This window comes from Lactuca virosa, chromosome 7, assembly GCF_052849685.1.
Source record: "Lactuca virosa cultivar CGN04683 chromosome 7, Lactuca_virosa_CGN04683_v6, whole genome shotgun sequence".
Lineage (NCBI taxonomy): Eukaryota > Viridiplantae > Streptophyta > Magnoliopsida > Asterales > Asteraceae > Lactuca > Lactuca virosa.
The window spans coordinates 234,476,753-234,497,467 of record NC_136432.1 but is presented as its reverse complement, the minus strand read 5'-3'; positions in this window follow the sequence as shown (position 1 = coordinate 234,497,467).

Genomic DNA, 20,715 nt, shown 5'->3' with positions numbered 1-20,715 from the left:
TATAATTGATATATTATATAGGGTAATTTACGTATTTAGGCTCTAACTTATTTTTTTAACTCGGAAAATCCATATTGTTTGTTTTTGTTACGCACTTGATCCGTGTATTACCTAAAAAAACTATTTTTCCCTTGATTTTTTAACTTATTTAAATAAACACACCCCCAACCCAATAATTTTCACCTTATCTTACCTACCTCATCATTTTTTCCTATTTAAATAATAGTCTTTTTAGGTAAGACAGAGATCAAGTGCGTATCAAAAACAAACAGTATGGACTTTTCAAGTTAAAAAAATATTTTAGGGACCAAACGCGAAAATTACTCCAAACCATAGGGACCATTTGTGTAATTTACTCTATATTATATCTATTGTGATAGTTTTAGATGTTCTATTGTGATGGCTTTAGATGTTCTAAAAAAATATATTAAGTCTACCGGTTTATATTTAGCTTTACATAGTTTAGATTATGTATAAAGTTTCCACTTTCCAGGCTTGTATATGATATTTCAGTATTTATTTTACCAAAACAGTTTTATTCTTCCATAACGTTTGGACATCCGTCTGGCCTATACTATATTAAGACTTGTGTATGATTCTTTTATAATATCCGTCTTATGATTCTTTTATAATATCATTATTACGTATTATTTAGACTATTTATAGCTTGAAATTTCTTTCAGTTTATTTGGGTTCAAATGAAATATCTAGGGTTTGGAAATCTTGAATTTACTCTTCGATTGTAAGTTAATTAAGATAAGGTTGAAAAAGAATAAAGTGTGAAAATGGTTGATGATAAGAATGGATTTGAAGCCAAACAAATTCCATTAGGGATTAAGTTTACATGTAATTATTACTTCTTTTGTTCACACCTTCATCATTCATTATCACTTCACTATTTTGGATTGATCTTTTACCTAACCTTGATTTTTGGCTTAATTAACTACCCTTGACCTTTGCCTTTTTTTTTTATGTCGGTTTTGGATTCATTCTAGTTTCACAAGTAGGAGGCGTGTTATGAATGGCATTATAAAAACATGGGATGTTTTCGTTTTATACATGAAGATATTTTTTAGCATACCATATGTTGACACCCATATTAAAATTTTATTGCTCAATTAAATTTTACATGACGATATATACGGGAAATTAATTAAACTAATAAATGTTTATGACAACTTTAATAAGATAATTATATAATTTATTTTTATAAAATATCATTTTATCCACAACATGTTATTCCGAATTTATATAATTTATTTTTATAAAATAATCATTTTATCTAGAACATGTTAGTCCGTAATCCAAAATTGACACTTTGAAATGTCAATTTTGTTATAGAGTAAAAGCCCATAACGATCATACCCATTTCTATTATAATCATTTAAGTATGTTTTTATGATCATTTTATTAGTAAACCCAATTCATCTTTTCCACATGACACAAAAGATATATTGAAAAAACATCACAGTCTCCTTTGTCGCTAGTATGTTGTGGTTTGTCCATAACCTCTATAAGAGTGAGTATGAAACGTTCGCTAGTATGTTGTGGTTTGTCTATAACCTCTATAAGAGTGAGTATGAAACGTTCAAGGGAGATTTCATCGGTGAGTTTAGTACCTCAATACAAGAAGCCACCACGAGTTCCTGGATACAAGCTCACATAACTATAAACCAATGTGTGTATTCTAAATAATAATTGTCACTCCAGTAAGCATCGTAAATAGCGACGTGAAGGACCAGAAATTCAAAGCATACTAAAACCAGTGGATATCCTGTATATTAATGGGGATATATAGCTGAACAAAAGGTTGAAAATAACAAATAATTATATTACATTTTGTTATAAGTAACTAATACTTAGGTAATGTAATAGAAATACAAGTATATTGTATCACATTCATACCAAGATGGGTAAATGGTTCTACCAGCCATGTCACTCCAATCCTTTATATCAATGTTGAAAGTTGATGGTAAAACTGACCACCGAGCATCATTAGGCATTCACTTTAGAAGCAAGAAAATCAAGAGCATGTTGTGCTACTGATCAACACATGTATAAAAAACGTTCTTGTTTTCAAAAGGTCCGGTGATTTGGGAGTTTTGGATTTGATCGGCCCTCACCGGCGAGATCAAACGCCGGTAGGTTCTTCGGCGGCCATTCATTGATTCCTGACGGGTCTCGATCGTTCTCTCATCCACTGTATTGGTCCTTCTGTTGACGTTTATTGGTTTGGTGTTTGGTAGTGTGTTACGTAAACTTCTTCTCATGGGGTCTAATAATTTTGATCAATCGAAACCTGATGATTCTTGGGTTAAGAATCAAAATTATGATGGCAATCACAACTTCAGAGGGCATCATAATCATTTATCAAGGGAGAGTAATCGATTTTCAATTAAGGATATTACTTATTTCTATGTTACGAATTTCCCAGATTATGTTTTGAGGGGTGATTTGTGGCGTGCATGCCATCGAATTTGAAAAGTCATTGATGTTTTTATCTCTTCTAAGAAGTCACGAATTGGCAAACGTTTTGGTTTCATCAGATTTGTGGGTGTGACTGACATTGATAAAATGATTAAGAATTTATGTGATGTGTGGTTTGGTTATCATAAGATGTTTGCTTCTCTTCCAAGATTTTCAAAACTAGAAATCCCTACCCGTTTTAATCGTTCATTCCCGACTAAAGTGGATAAGTTTGTGAGTCCACCAAATTCTTATGCTATTGTTGTTATAGGTGCTCTAAAAGATAAACTCATTCTTGATAACGTTGATGACATAATCCATCTCACTTCTGGCAATTTCATTGTTGAAAGAAGCAAGCGTGCTTGTTTAGTCAAAGCTAGGGATTTCCTTACTTTGCCTAATTTACGAATGTTATGTTTTGATGAAGGGTTTGACGCTTTTGATATCCGATATGTTGGTGGTTTTTGGGCTATGTTAAAATTTAAGCATAAAGAAGCTTGCAAGAATTTCTTGGTAACTGATGTTTTGGATCATTGGATTGTCAAAAAATTCCCTCGGATAGAAATTTTGTTCCTCCATAAAGATTGGTTTTGGTAGATATGGAAGGATTACCTTTACGTACATGGAGCAAGGAAGCGCTAGAAAAATCTTAAAAAATGGGGAACTATTGTACATATTGATGATGGGCTAGGCGAAGATGTATACAAAAACATAATTTATGTTTTGACTATATCTCAAAAAAAAATTTGGAAGTTTTAAAAGTTAGTGTTGATGAGAATTTGTTTTCGGTTAGAATAAAAGAAGCACCCGGTTGGACTCCCTCTTTTTCTTGTGATAACTCTAAACTTGAGATAGATAATGGTAATGATCATGGTCATTTTCAAGAAGAAGGAGAGTTCAATGCTTATTGTGAAAATGATGAGGATTCCTATGATACATTAGCAAATATGAATGAAGATGATGCTAAAAGGAACAAACCATGTGATAAAGAGGGTGTGTGTGTCGTCGACATAAGTATTGAGGGCAATAATAATGAGGATGGGCAATTTCGGAATTCTGGACCAAAAGAGTCAATCCAGCAGCTTCACTCCTCTGTTGTTGATGTTCCATCCTATAGTTTTTAGGAACATCAGAACATCAACAAGGAACAACAGGTCCACCCAAAACTTCCACATGAAGTTGTTGTTGCATTTGTTCCAGCAGCTTTTGTTGCTTCTGCTACTATTCCGACCACAGCAGGGCAGAATTCACCTATTGAGGTGAGTTCTGGTGCTATCCAGAAAAATGATGTTGTCCAGAAAAATGGTGTTGAATCTTATAAAGTTGGTGCTGTTCCGGTGGGTTTTAGTGGGGGATTTGGTTGTATTTCAGGGATCGTTGACTCGGAAGATAACCTCTCACATCCTTCGGGTTTCTCAAATATTGGAGCTTATGATGGCTTTCTGGAGAAATCTTTTAATAATGGTTCTTTTTTGAGTAAAATTCAAAAAACATTTTGTATTGGGAAGGAAATGGGGTTTAATTTGGATGGGTGTTTCAAACGAGTTAGAGATATAGTTAAAGGAAACGGATTTAAAAGGGGTTTGAAATGAATTGTCTCTCTATTAACATTCAAGGACCGAGTGGTTTACATAATAGGGGGTGGATTAGAACTTTATGTCATAAACATAAAGTTAATTTTCTAACAATTCAAAAAAATGAATATGGAAGTTATAGATTTAGTTATGATGAGCTCTTTTTGGGGAAATAATTCTTTTTCTCATACGGTTTCTCCTTCTCATGGTGCATCATGTGGTATTCTGATTATTTGACATTTGGATCGATTTCTCATAAGAAAATACATATTTCTGAGTATTTTCTTGCGATTGAGGCGGTTTGGAGGACTTCGGGTTTGGAGTTGTTATTTATTGTACTGTATGCTCCTCAAAGGGTGGAATGCAAGACACAACTTTAGAGTACAATTCTTTAATTAATTAGTTCTTTTCATGGGGAGTGCGTTTTGATGGGCGATTTTAATGAAGTGAGGGATGAGTCAGAGAGAATGGGATCTCAATTTCATAATAATTTAGCTAGGATCTTTAATCATTTTATTAAGCAGGCCGATTAGACTGACATTCCTTTTGGTGGTCTGCGGTTTACTTGGAGTGATAAGTGGGGCTGAAAGTTTAACAAAATGGATCATTTTTTGGTTTCAGACGGCTTTCTAGATTCTTTTCCACATATTTCGGGTATTTTCTTGGAAAAAACATCCATGATCATAGGCCGATTCTTTTATTGGAGCATAGTGTTGATTATGGTCTAGTTCTGTTTCGTTTGTTTCCTTCTTGGTTCGATATGAAGAGGTTTAATGATGCCGTTCATGACTCTTAGTCTAAGACTCAGGCTGGGACGGTTTCGATTCATCCTTGGGTTAAATTTAAGAAAAAACTACAATTTTTTAAATCTAATCTCCCTGCTTGGAATGCTAGTAGTTGTAGCCGGAGGGGTAATAAGCGTAGAGAGCTTCAGGAGCTTCTTGATTCCATTAATACTCGCCTTATGGAAAATAGGGGTATGGTTGAGTAACAAGAACAACGGGTTATAGTTCTTAAATATCATACTGATTTGGACCACATATCTCAATTGGATTTGACTCAAAATGCCAAAATTCAGTAGGGTATTGAAGGGGATGAAAACTTGGGGTATTTTCATGGTTCTATAAAGAGCAAGAGGTGTCAAATGGCTATCCGGGGTGTTCTGAAGATGGGGTTTGGACTGATGACCCGGTTATTTTGAAGGAGGAATTTTGTGATTCCTTTAAATCTCTTTTTTTCAAGACGAGTGGTCCCAAACCGTTGACAGATCCTTTTTTTCCATGTTCTCGGATTCTAAGATTTAGTTTTTTCATGCTCCTTTTTCTCGTGAGGAAATAAAAAAGGCTGTTTGGGATTGTGGTTCGAAAAAAGCACCGGCTCCTTATGGTTTTTCTTTTGGTTTTATTAAACGCTATTGGGATATATTGCAGGAGGATGTCGTTCATTTTGTGGCCCATTTTTATTCACACTCTTCGATTCCAAAGGGATGTAATGCTTCGTTTTTTAGTTTTATTCCGAAAGTTAGAGACCCGAAGACTGTCAGAGACTTTAGACCTATTAGCCTAATAGGTTGCCAGTATAAGATTATTGGCAAACTGCTTGCTAATAGATTGGTTGAGGTCATTGGTAGTGTGGTGAGCATGGAGCAGTATGCTTTTATTAAAGGCAGACAAATTTTAGATGGGCCGCTTCTTCTTAATGAGATTGTAGCCTGGAGTAAAGTTTCTAAAAATCCTCTTTTGATTTTCAAAGTGGATTTTGAGAAAGCTTATGACTCTTTGTCTTGGGAGTACCCGATGGAGATTATGCAGATTATGGGTTTCAGGTCTATGTGGTGCGGTTGGATTATGAAGACGCTCTCTTCTGCAATAGCTTCGGACCTTGTGAATGGCTCTCCTTCACGAGAATTTCAGATGCTTAGAGGCTTAAAAAAGGGTGACCCATTATCCACTCTTGGCTATGGAGGGTTTTCATGTAGCTTTAACTAGAGCGAAGATGGCCAATGTTTATAAGGGGACATCCATTTGGGGCATTGACATATCTCATCTTCTTTATGCTGATGATGTAGTTTTGATGGCTACTTGGGATCAGATGAGTGCTATACACATTATTCGTATTCTTCATTTTTTTCTTGGCTCCAGGTCTAAAATCAACATACTCAAGAGTAAGTTGTATGGAGTGGGTGTTACTATTGATCAAGTTTCTTCTATGGTTTTCGTATGGGGTGTACCTCAGGTACCCTCCCTTTCTTTCATTTGGTAGTTCCTGTTGCTCAAAATATGTAGAGAATTGGTTCTTGGTCTTCTATTATGGATCGGTTCAAGGGTAGATTGGCGGGATGGAAGGCAAAATGCCTTTCATTTGGTGGGAGACTTAGTCTAATAAAGTATGTTCATGGTTCCATTGGTAGTTATTTGATGTCCATATTTCCTGCCCGGTCATGGTGCTTAACTTGTTAGAGAGGTGGAGAGCTTCTTTCTTTTGGGTAGCTAATTTGGATGATCGTCGTATGCATTGAATTTGGTAGGATAGAGTTATTGATGCGAGGGATAATGGAGGCTTGGGAGTAGGCAGTCTTTTTGCCTATAATAGGGCTTTACTTCTTTGGTGGCATTGACGTGTTTTTTCATTACCCGGATTTGTTATGGGTTAGGGTGGTGAAAGTCTTGTATGGGTTGGATGGTCATTCCTCTCTTTTGAGCACAATGAGATCTTGGTCGGGACCTTGGAATGGTATTACTCGGATGTTAGTTAATCTTAATGATCATGGTTTTGATTTTCTAGCCATGTGTCGTATAAGGATAGGGGATGGGGCGTACACTTCCTTTTGGCATGATATGTGGTTGGGAAATACTCCACTTGCTGTTACCTTCCATAGAGTTTTCATGCTTGATAATTACCGTAATCATATGGTTAGACACCGTATTTCTATTGGATGGAGTATGGATAAATTCAGACGGGCTCCTCGGGGTGGTATTGAGCAGACTCAGTGGGATAATATCTTGACTTTGTTGCAGGGTGTTCAGCTTAGACCCATACGAGATAGAATGGGGTAGAGTTTATATGATCCAGATTCTTTTTCACCCTCTTTAGCTCGTATTTCTCTTGACAGCAGGCTAATTATTTCAGGTGATATGGTTACTAGATGGAATAATTGGGTTCCGATTAAACATAATATTTAAATTTAGAGGGTGCAACTTGATAGTATTCCAACGACAGAGAGAGAGATTATCTTCTATAGGTATTATGGTGTCCTTGATTATGTGCCCGATTTGCTCTAGTGCTATGGAGACCATCGATCATCTTTTTACAAGATCTTCTAAGTTGATTAAGATTTGGAGTCGAATTGCTATTTGGTGGGGGTTTAGTCTTCCTGTTCAAATTTCGGTGCAGTCACTTCTTTCGTGGTCCGATAATCTCAGGTTGAGGGGAGACCAGCGGAAGGTGTTTGACGCGGTTATCTTGACTACTTTTTGGAGCATTTGGAATTTTCAGAATTCGACCATTTTTGGAACGACTATTTCTAAAAAGTCTTTTTTATTTGATGATGCCCTAGATAAGGCTTTCTTTTGGGTTTCCAATATATGTAGCAAAATTAAGTTACGTTGGACTGCTTGGCTTCATAACCTAGCTTTAGCTTCTATTATGATGTAGTTTCCTTTTTCTAGCTTCTAGCTAGTTTTAATATATTTTCATCCGTTCTAAAAAAACACATGTATAAAATAGAGTAAGTAACATAAATAAATGTTTATTGTGTAATAATAATATACAAATAAAACTTACATAACATTATAACAAGGCATCGTTAGTGTCCTCATACACAAGTAATCCCTTTGCTTTGTAGTTCTAGTTGCGGATTCCCGGATAGCTATAGTTTCACTCGCAAGTTTTGTAAGCCAGAAGAAGGCCAGTGGGCAGGTGGAAGGTCGGTCTGTCTGACCTGTTGATGCATCACTCTTTATACTACGATATTATTGTATCAAACCTACTTTTTAGGAATATCTTTTTTCACCCAGCCCAGCCTGTCGACGTCATCGGATGCCCATCAAAACTCTAGGAGCGACTTTCAGATGACCAACCAATGAACAAACTATTATGAAGCTTCTTGCTTCAGATATATATTATCATTTCTTTTGTACATGCAATATTCTATCTTCTAATGGTGGGAGGCATACACATATTATGTAACGCCCACAGATTCAGGCAAGTCAATTAAAAATAAAATAAATGATAAAAACGAGATTTTGATAGAAGGCCAGTGGGCAGGTGGAAGGTCGGTCTGTCTGACCTGTTGATGCATCTCTTTATACTACGATATTATTGTATCAAACCTACTTTCTAGGAATATCTTTTTTCACCCAGCCCAGCCTGTCGACGTCATCGGATGCCCATCAAAACTCTAGGAGCGACTTTCAGATGACCAACCAGTGAACAAACAATTATGAAGCTTCTTGCTTCAGATATATATTATCATTTCTTTTGTACATGCAATATTCTATCTTCTAATGGTGGGAGGCATACACATATTATGTAACGCCCACAGATTCTGGCAAGTCAATTAAAAATAAAATAAATGATAAAAACGAGATTTTGATAGAAGATTATTTAGGACAAATAATCTTAACTAAAGTTATATTATATGTGACAAGGATTTCGTACATGTAAAGAACTCTGAAATCCGACTTCATATGGAGAAGTTATGCTTCTTCGACATTTCGCGATTAACTAAGACGGTTATGCGCATTGTAACACCTGTTCTAGGTATTATTTAATTTTATAAGTTTTAGGGTTTAGGTGCTGGGACTCGACGAGTTGGGGAGCTCCGACTCATCGAGTAGAGAAAATTTTGAGGATGCGAGATGTAAGACCTACTCGACAAGTTGGAAGGCCCAACTCGACGAGTAGGTGCTGTAAAGGAAAAACCCTAATTTTAGGGTTTGCATCCTATATAATCTCCTTAAGAACCTTAAAGGTTGACCTTCCATCAGCCTCCAAAGCCTAAGAACATCTGTGCTAAACCCTAATCCCCATTCTCTTTCATTTTGTGAGCTAGAGTGACTTGTGGAGCTTAAGAAGAAGAAGATAGTGAGAAGAAGGAGAAGATCCAGCAAACCAAGCGCTCACTCTTGAGATTGACCATCTTGTGGACTGTTTTAAGTCTTCAAGATTCGATTTTTATCTTAGAAAATGGCTAGATCTTGATTTTACTCTTCATTTCCTATCATTCTTGTTGATTGCATGCATGGGGTTCATAAAGTTTGCAACCTTATGAATCTCCAGGGCAAAATGGTCCAAGGTGGGCTAGATCTAGCTTTTGGTCAAGCAAGGATGCAAAGCAAGGTTTTTTAGAGTATATTTCCCCTTTTGGCCATTTTGACTTAAAGACATGCATTGGACATGCATGTCCATAAAGCATCCATCTTTGGAACGTTTTGAGGACTAGAAACTCTTCTGGAAAGGAGGGATTCCAGACCCTAGAGTCTTGGACCACATGGCAAAGCTTTTGAGCTTTCCAACCTTTGATAAGGGCCTTAGAGCATTCAGAGTGGTTCTAGAGGGTAAAGTTGGAAACTTTATGCTTCTAGACACCTTAGGGTTTCAGATCTAAGCCCTGGAGTCCCTACATTCGACATATTATCATAATAAGCAAACATGGAGGGGGACTCGATGAGTTGGATCAGGTTCTTGCGTCTACTAGATATCAAGTGAACTCGTCGAGTTGATGAAACAACTCGGCGAGTTGGCCAGGGTTTGTTGCGGTTTTCTGGACTTTGTAGGAACTCTGTGAGTTGCTAGATGCACTCGACGAGTTGGGGTCAACATGGACTGTTGACCTTGACTTTGACCAGGGTTGACTAGAGTTGACATTGAAGGCATTTATGGTATTTCGGTATTATGACAAGTTAATCTCGTGATGCTTATAGGAAGTTGAGTTGGAGCTGTGCGTTGGGACTTATTGGATCTTATCTTGTCAGCACAACATTCTCGAGAGGGGAGTCTCCTCACCATACCAATGGGTCTAAGGCACCAAGGCCGGCCCATTTTATGATATGTGATTGCTAGTTGTATATGTAGTATGCTTGTATGGAAGACCATGGGAGAGCCCATGTCACTTGGATGTAAGACCATGTGGAAAGCCCATGACTTTCCTACTAAAGACCATGGGAGAGCGCATGGAAACTGGATGTAAAACCATGTGGAGAGCCCATGGCACTTAGGTGTAAGACCATGTGGGGAGCCCATGACATCCTGGAGTAAGACCCTGGGGATGAGCCCATGAAATCCCTATTTGTTGTATGCATGGATTAAGTGATATATGTAGCTTTTATAGCTAATATGATATGTGATATGTGGATTGTGTGTGGGGTATGCTCTGGGGAACTCACTAAGCATTAGCCTACAGTTTGTGGATTTCTTTCAGGTACATCTGAGCCTAAGGGCAAGGGCAAGGCTTGATGGAGCGGCATGCACTCTCTCTCAGTCGTTATCATGGGACACTCTGATGCTTTAAAATATAAATTGTTGTTGTTATGAAATTAAAAACAATTGTATTTGGGATTTCATGCTTGGTGGAACATGTTTTTGGTTAATTAAAAAATAAAATTTTTTTTCTAAAAATCTAGGTTGTTACACGCATGGTAAAAAATGAATTTTAGATAGGTTTCTTATTAGCCTAAGCATTCTAAGCGAAAGTTGTAGTAATTCTAAAATCGAGAACGTGCACATAGAGAATGCCTAAATCTGACTTCATGAAAGGAAGTTATGATTTTTCAAAGTTTCAGCGTAGTATACGACTCAAAAACTGAAACTGAAATTGGCTGATTGTTAGGAAAATGAATCTAAATGAGATATGAACATATCGTCATTACCTATCCGTTGATATCAAGACATTCGATAATGGATATTGTATGTAAAAATTTTAATTTTTATACGGATTTTAACAGTTTAAACCTGTTAAAAATATAGCTTTAAAAATCAATTGACAATTAGCCAAAAGAGTCTAAACGAAAGTTTTAGTACTTATCGATAGATACGCGAAGATATAAAGAACATCGAAAACGGAGGTTGTGTGAAAAAGATATAAAATTTTGAAATCTGATATTTCGCAAGCGCATGGGTGCGCACCGACAAGAGGCGCGATGCGCCTCTGACAGCCGACACGACCCATAGAAATTTCGTCATGTATCAAGTTGAGAGGAAGCCACGTCACCCTTCCCCGACCAAGTGCGCAACGTATGTCTCAAAAGCCACGACATACCTTTTTCTTCACAGCTTCCTCCAGAATCTCTCTGGAACTCTCTCAAACCTTTAACCTTTTACTCCCTAATTACTGACCACTTTAGCGAGGGCCTACAACATCAGAGATCTAGGGAAAACGAAGTTCCCGGGTCAGAGTTCTGTTGGAGCATGAAAATGCTCTACAGTGATGAGTGATTTGTTAGGTTAGAATATTCCATTATATGAAATCATATTCCCTCCACTAGTATTTAAAGTGGAGGTGAGTGCTCATTTGTTTATGAGTGCACCATGTAGAATTTTAGTTAGAGGGTATTTGGCTAGGGATTCTCCCTAGCCATGAGACTTGTTCTTCTAACATGTTGAATCTCTCCATCTATACATCACAATTTACTCACATGTTTTGTTCATCGTGTTCATACACGATTATCTTATTGGTATTATCTTTCCGCACCAATTTAATCGAGAAAAGGGAACTTACAAGCGGAAATTTTTTTGTGAGTTACCTAGAGTTTTGTTGGTGATTTTTTTTCGATAATATAAATTTTGTTGTTAATGTTCGTACATTTTGCTGTTGTTAAATCTGAATTATGGAGAAAAATATTTTGTGTTGAAGAAGATGAAGTTTTTGTGAAAATGGTGGTGTTTGATCTTTTTATCCCCATGCAAAATGTGTTTTGAAAAAGATAAAAATATGGTTGTGGGACAAAAGATTGAACCGAGGGTATGAGTTTGGAAGAAATAGATTTTTAGAAGTGCTTGGGTATTTATTTCGGAATGCACAAGTTGTTTGAGCTGGTGATACATTTGCTATATGCATGTATTTTTTGAGAATATAAGTCTATTTTCCGAGAGTACAAGATAACTTTGATGATCGTACAAGTGTTAGAAGCCTAAATGAAGATGTATGAGCGTGTGTTTTTGGCTGAAATGATGCCATATTCGTGCATTAAATGTTGTTAAAAAGTAGGAGACAACCGACTCTACCAGCCTCACCATCAACGTGTGTGGAACACTTTCCAACTGTATTGCTACACGTTATCAGCGTTGGGTCCCACCACTGCTGTTCAGTCTCATGTTCAGCCGGTCCCATTTGGTCTTGTCTTATTTGTTGACATTTGAAATTATCGTTAATTCTTGTTGTACAAAGTCTTGTCCCAATGTATCTATGCTGCCAAACATACTTTTGTCCCTTTTGTTGCTTTGGATTGTATCTACCCAACATAACTCCATCTTTTGACCCACAATTCCAAATTCGGACTATACATGTCCGAACCAAACCTTTCCAAGACGAATCAAACCTGATTCACTTCCTTTTTGGATTCATCTCGGACTCACTTGGATCCATATCTTGCATTTGGATTAATTTTTTTGGGTCGAACTATACATTTTCTGAACTAAAACTTTTCGAGAATTTTTTTTTTCATTTCTTTTTTTAACCAATTAATTCTTTTATTTTAAAACCCATTATTTTTTTTTAAACCAATTATTTTTTTACCCAATTTTTTTAAATTAAAACAAATTATTTTATTTTTAAAGCCCATTGTTTTTAACACCAATTTTAGCCCCATGGTTCAAGTCTTCATTCTTCTTGATGATTACGAGTGAAGACACAGTTGGTTCAAGTTGGTTCAGAGTTTATTATTTGTGTGTAATTCTTCTTACCGAGCAACTCGCATTTGCAGCCTCAGACTTATACGATTCAAAGATTCGGATCCACATATTTTCATTTGGAAAATTGTCTAATCAATAACATTTTCTAATATTTGGATCTTTCTGAGGTTCGCATTTTTACTTCCTTCGGACTGGTTGCATATGGTCTCACACCATCATTAGGACCAAAAATCTTCGTATTAGAGATGATTAGGAGATGCCATGACTTTTACTTGCGATGGTTGCCATGTTTTTGATGTAGTCATCTAACATAATATAGATGATGACAACCAAACTATTGAAGACAATCCTATGGAACATTGGCAGGCTCATAACCTATATGTGATGAACTACATGTTCATGTAATGTATTTTATCCCTTACAGACATGTATTGTAAATTAGTACTGTCTATGAGATGATTTGGTCATGATCCTTACGAGAAGCCTTAGCGATTAAAATATAAGAAAATGCAATGATTAGGCGATGATACTTAGGAGAAGTCCTTAGCGATGAAAATACATGAAAATGTGATGATTAGGCGATGATCCTTAGGAGAAGTCATTAGGGATGAAAATATAAGAAAATTCAATGATTACCTATGATCCTTAGGAGAAGTCCTTAGCGATGAAAATATATGAAAATGCGATTATTAGGAGATGATCCTTAGGAGAAGTCCTTAGTGATGAAAATATAAGAAAATGTGATGATCAGGCGATAATCCTTACGAGAAGTCCTTAGCGATGAAAACATAAAAAAAATGCAATGTTGGCGATGATCTTTAGGATAGTTCCATAGAAGAAAACGGGGATGGACAATTGGGATAATTTTTTGATAGATAGTTAAAGCCAAGTTAACTATATTATTGTGGGTTGAAGACCCTATGTACTCACCAAGTTTCCAAACTTGAACCAATCAGTTTCTTTGAATCACAGGAAGCATTACAAAGATAATGATGTTTGAACATGATGAGAGATTCAAGGAAATATAGGAAACACTATAAAAGATATTGTAAGGCCTGAAATTACTACGTTTATGCTTATGTTTCTTGTATCAGTTATCACATCCCAAGTTTTGATAAATTAATGAAACACATTTCTTCAAAAATACTTTTGTGGGGCCAATTCCGCAAAATAAAGAATCCTCTATTTTAAAATAAGCATAAATAAAAAGGTCTTTCTGACCGTGAAAAATAGGGATGTCACAGTTGGTATCAGAGCATTAGTTTAGCAAACTAGGAATATTTGAGGATTTCTAGACTTAAACTTAGAATGCTAAGCAATGATCGTGAGATGTGTGTCTATTAAATTTTAGGTAGTATGCCTGAATCGACGCTAGTACTAGCTTACTTTAGGATAAGATGCCTAAATTTCTATTATGTGCTAAATGATTTGTATTATAACATGCCTTAGGTTTCCAAACTGCGATTACTTAAAAGAAATGACTATTTCCGACCATAACTTGGGTAAAGAAATCTTATGTGTTTAGGCTTCTAAATGTTTTACTATGGTACTAGAATTGGCATATAACTTTTTTAGAGTGATAAGGAGGATTTTACGTCTAAACATAACTAAAATCTTCTCTATCATAATATACTCGCAATTCTGGTACCCTGAACAATTGTTCTGGTGTACAGTACATCATGGTGAGGACATGAAGCATATTAGGAAACAGACAGCCTGGACTTCAGCGTGTGATTGAGCGTGCACCTAAAGTAATGCCAGTAGCTGAACCTGTTATGACGGCATGAGTCCAAGCAATGATTCACACTATTTTAGCCGAACACAGGGAGGAGATGAGACAACCATTATAGAGTAATAGGAATGCACATTCTGCATCAATTGTGCGACCTAAGTTGAATCAGGAATGGTCAGTGGAAGGAAATTATAGTCGGACTGTTTGCCAAGCTAGACCATGAAGGGTTAGAAGGAACAACCATGATGAGGAAATTGAAAAAGATGGATGCAAGTATAAGGAGTTCATGCATTCCAAACCTCCAAGTGTTTCAGGTAGTCTAACACCAGTGGAAATTATGGATTGGATCTTTAAGATGGAAATGGTATTTGAAAGTTGTGACTGTAGCAACAGACAGAAGATTGTCCTTCTGGTCAGACAGTTAAATACCGGAGTGTTGAACTTGTGGACGTTATTAACTGATACCATGCCAAAGGGATAAGCTATTAAGATGTATTGGGAGAACTTTATTGAGGAGTTAGAGACAAAATACTGCTCCGAACAAGACCTTCTAGAGATCAGCAACAAATTTCAGGATCTGAAGAATGGAAAAATGAGTGTCAACGAGTACGCTATAGCTTTTACTGAGAAGATGAAACTAGTTCGTAACTTGGTTCCTATCCAACTTTCCAAAGTAAAAAGGTTTTATATAGGACTACCAACGGATTATGGGCCAACGATGAAGCTAGCAACCACTTTAAAAGTAGCCATCTTGGCGGCTAAGAATGTAGAGAGCCAGATAAGGGAAAAGTGTTAGGAACAATGAAGGAAAATGGTGCGATAAGTACAAGAAGATTAAATTCTCAAAGTGTGACAAGAAGATTAAATTCTCAAAGTATGACCCTAACAACAAGAGATATAGGAGGAACAATGAAGGAAAATGGTGCGATAAGTACAAGAAGAAGCACTTTGTGAGATGCGACGAGGAGGTGACTTGCTAGAAATGTGGAAGAACAGGTCACTATTCCAAATATTGTATGTTCGATGAAAAGAAATATTACGAATATGGAGGTAGTAGGTATATTTCGAGAAATTTCCCAAAGAAAAACGAAGTAGTGGGATCGGATGCCCCGCCGAAGCCAAAGGCAAGGGCATTCGAGATGATCCGTGATGGAGCAGATGACGCTCTAGGAAATCAAGAATACGAAGGTGCTTATCTGAAGCACAAAATATGAAGAATATGTCTTATTTAGTAATATTCGATGTACCTGATGAGGAGAGATAGGATATGGAGAACTTAAATAACCTTGTAATCATTTTCAAGGAATTATATAATCCCTATTACATTTTACTATTCAAATGTCTTAAGTTTTTGTGATTTTCTATATGGTAACTTGGAGAACTACAAGGAAATTTTTGGGACAAGTATGAGTAGGTGTGAAAGATAGTAGATGCCTATACTACCAGAAGCACATGACTCACACTTGGTTCAAGAATAGTCACAAGGTTACCAAGGCACTAATAGTTGAAATCGTTTTGTCCTTTTCCCTCGTTACCATTATTTCGGTAATGAATAAAGAAAATAAATGCTATTTCGACCTTAATGGTCATATCAAATCGAGTCTGACTTGAGAATAAGTATGCGAAGTAAATTAATCTGAGGATGAAGTTCGATGTAGCATCCGACTTAAGTTAGGAGATTGAAGGAAAAGACAATCGAAGCAATCGATAGAAGCATCGTAGTCATCGTTAAGACTAAGTACCCTGTAGCTAGAAATGCTACATGTAATAATGTGTTTACATCACATTAGAACATGAAGGAAAGTATTTCCTTGCCAAAATTTGACGCATAGAGACCTGATTCTATCCATTGCATCATGTGATGGAAAGTTATTAGAGCATGTCCATTCAGTGTATTACGGTAGTTAAAGTAAAGACCTTATCTTAGGTTAAATCAAGTCTAGAAGGAGAAGGAAGCACCGAAAAAGATCAAATTTAGAATGAAGAGCGGGTGCAGGATTGAGCATCGCCAGCAGTCAATAAGTCCAAGAGTTAGAAACTCATTTGAAGAGACATAAGAGTTACGGTTATTACCTAGGATGGAAAGGTAACATGCAAAGTCATTATACAAGTCTTGTTTTGTTGATGATTATGGGATGTAAAAATCCTAAGGGGGAGATAATTTTAACGCCCAGACATTCGGGCTAGTCAGTTAAAAATACAATAAACGATAAAAGAAGACATTTTGATAGAAGATTATTTAGGAAAAATAATCTTAACCAGAGTTATAATATATATGTGAAAAGGATTCTGTACATACAAATAACTCTAAAATCCAACTTTGTATGAAGAAGTTATGCTTATACATAGTTTCACGATTAACCAACACGACTCTGTGCGTCATAATAAGTGAATTTTAGATAGGTTGCTTATTAGTCTAATATATCTAAACGAAAGACTTAATAATCATAAAACCGAGAACGTGCATATAGAGAACACGTAAATATGATTTGTTGAGAAGAAGTTATGATTTTTCAAAGTTTCAGTGTAACAATATACATCATAGAAACCGAAACTGAAATCGGTCGATTGTTAGGAAAAACAATCTAAACAAGAGTTGAAGATCTCGTTATTACCTATCTGTCGATATAAAGCAAGTCGACAACGGATATTGTATGAGAACATTATAATTTTATACGGACTTTAACAGTGTAAGCATGTTAAAAATATAGCTTTAAAAATAAATTGAGAAATAGCAGATGGAGTCTACACAAAAGTTGTGGTACTCATTGATAGCTACGCATGGATATAAAGAACGTCGAAAACGAAGCTCATGTGAAAAAGATATGAATTTTTGAAAATCTGATATTTCACAAGCGTATGGGCACGTGCCGACAAGAGGTGTGGCGTGCCTTTAACAGTCGATGCGACCCACATAAATTTGGTCGCGTTTCAGTTTGAGAAGAAGTCACATCACCCTTCCCTGACCAAGTACGCTTCGTGCGTCTTAAAAGGCATGGTGCACCCTTTTCTCCAGCCTATATATAAGGCGTTTTGGAATCTGATTTCTTCACACCTTCCTTTGGAATCACTCTGGAACTCTCTCAAACCTTTAACCCTTTACTCGGTAATTCCTGACCACTTTAGCGAGGCCCTACTACATCAGAGATCCAGGGAAATAGAAGTTCCACAGTCATAGTTATGTCTGTGTAATTACTGGTTTTCACTAGAAAACTCTGTAGCTTAAGCTACACTTCCTTTAATTAAAGTGTACCTTTAAATAAGATTTATCAATAATTCCAATTCATTATACTGATTGTTTAACTTATGGGGATGATGTCTACGTTGGATTTTGTGAGGTGTTTAAAATGGGCTTTCCAAACAGTATACTATGTATACTAAATGGACCCCTACCTTCGATATGATCCTACCTAGTTGTACCTTTTTTGCTAGATCTTGATGTATACATTGGGATTAGTGAGGAATCTTGAAACGCCCCTAAAAAACCCAGGATATGTTTTTAACTTTTAAAATAATAGATCATCCATTTTTAATAAAGTTACATTTGAGATAATCATTTGTTCACAAACCATTATTCAAAAATCAAAGTTATAACAAAGACAATCTGAAATCTCTAATCATAAACTGTTGATGTGTGTGTATAGTACCACCTTCGCAATATGATAAGTACCTGCAAAATATTTAATCCACAACTGTAAGAATAAAGCTTACCGAGTTGCCCTAAATATCTTATAAAACATAACATAATAATCATTTATGGGTTCTTATAAACAACAATGAATAAAAATAAGAGTTAAATTGGTCAACAAGCATATACTACCACACATGCAAGTACAGTGAGAAGACTCACCTCACAAGTAGTTGCTAAACACCACATCTCTCACCCACCAAAGACTAATCCTATATGGCACCTAACAAAAATAAAGAGTACCCTTTCAATCTACACGTAAAACCCTTAGCTTGACCAAAATCCAACCATGGTCAAAATGTTAACCATTTTCAAAAGACAACCATGGTCAACTTCAACCAACGGTCACGCGTGACCACCCATAGGTCACGTCGTGACCAAACCCGGAGAAGATAATCGCAAATACTCTCTTTTCATGATGTGACATGTTGTTCCTCACGTCGTGAGATCCGTTTTGGATAGATTTCAGCATTAAGCTCTTAATCCCTAAAGCCTCTCCTTGAGACTTTCTAAAGGGTCTTCCCCAACTCTAAGGACCATAAAAATCAAAGGATCCTAAGGCTTCAGGAATATTTAGGATCCTGAATATGATTCTGGGATCATGCGCCTAAATTATATACCTGCGAAATATTAATGTTAGTTTCCAGATATTTAGAGGTATAATTTTAAAATAAAAAATGAAGTAAAAAGTTCTAACGGATAGGTAATTTAAACTTCAATGGATATATTTCTAGCCGCTGGAATAGGTCAAATCACCCTTCGACATTTCCATGATTCTTGTATAAATAGGGTATTCAGTCTTTCAATTTCGTCTTACTCTTTCAGCTCTTGTTCCAGACGTTCACTGAATATCATCGAAGGTACTACCTTTGTCTCTTTTTCTCCTTCTTCATTTTTTAAATACGGTAAAAAAAAGTAACTCGTTCTCGCACAAGTGTCACCGCTATTCTTGACGATGATTTCATAGACTAGAAAGCCTTATCCTACGAATAAACCTGTACCTTTGATGACGATGATATAGAAGCCTTGAAATCGGTCGGAACTTTCCCTGCTGGTACCATTTTTAGTGCCTTTGATCTGAGGATCCAGCCAAACATTGTTTCGTCCTCCTGGACCTATTTTCCTGAATATCCTTTTACCTTAGGTCTTACTTATCCTTTTCCCGGATTTGTCTCCGAATTCTTCAAAGTTACTAAGATCTCATATATCCAAACCATGCCAACGGTTTGGATGATCCTTTACTGAATCGATCATTTGAACTATTCCATGGGTCTCCACAATGGTTTATAAGAGTTAGCTTACATTTATGACCTTTCGACCTTTGGGAATTCCCGTTTCTTATTGAAAGTCAAAACTGATAGACCAGCTCTCATCTTGAAATCCAAGCATAACGATAATGCTTGGAAAGGAAAATACTTTTTTTTGTGAAATGTGACTCCATTCCTGATGGAAACCTTTTACCATAGTCTTGGGTTAAAAAGGGTAGGGTGCATATTTTTTCAATAAGGATCCGGATATTCACATTTCTTATCTCGCTTCATTTTTTGCAGCTTTTAAATTTGAAGAACTTGTCCCTCCTGCTGAGGAACTTGTTAATACCATTCAAGATCCTGAAGGGCAGTAGTCGAGGGCGAATGAGGAGGAGAAGACACCATGCAATGATGACCAAGCTATAATCTAGGCCTATTAGATAGCAATATTTTGCATGGTTTTGTACAAGTCAAATTTTGTTTCTCGTGGAGTTGGTGTACAAATTTTTTTATCTATGGTTATTGACTTATAGCATGCTTTCCAAAATTCATAGTTGACTTTTGTGATTGTAGTACTGGGATTTCTGGGGATCCTTACATAATCAAGATCCTAAGAACTTCACACCTTATAAGAACTCTGAACAACCTGAAAATAGTTAATCATCAATTTGGGATCTTTAAACAGTTAAGATTTTTTTAGAATACCAAACCTTAAATTTTTTTTAAGGATTGATAGAGCCTGATGCTCTTTAGGGTTCGTAACCTTTTAACTTAGGAGAAAATTAAAGTTTTGATTCCTTTAGTATGATCCGGAAGTTTACGTATGAAATGATCCTTGCTTTAGGAGTTCATCATAGAAGATCCTTTTTGATATTTTGCTTAGCAAACCAGGGAGGATCCCGTATTAGGAATTAACTGAGAATAATCCCAACTTAGAAAATAACCAGGAAGGATCCCTGTTTGTAACATGATACAAGCCTTAGACATTTCTTGGGGAAAATCCTATCTTATGAAAGCATGACAATGTTTATGTATCTTAGAAAACAACTAGGGAAAATCCCAACTTAAGACAACATATTAGTGTTATAAATCTTAGGAAATTACTAAGGAAAATCCAAACTTAAGATAACACGTCAGTGTTATAAACCTTAGGAA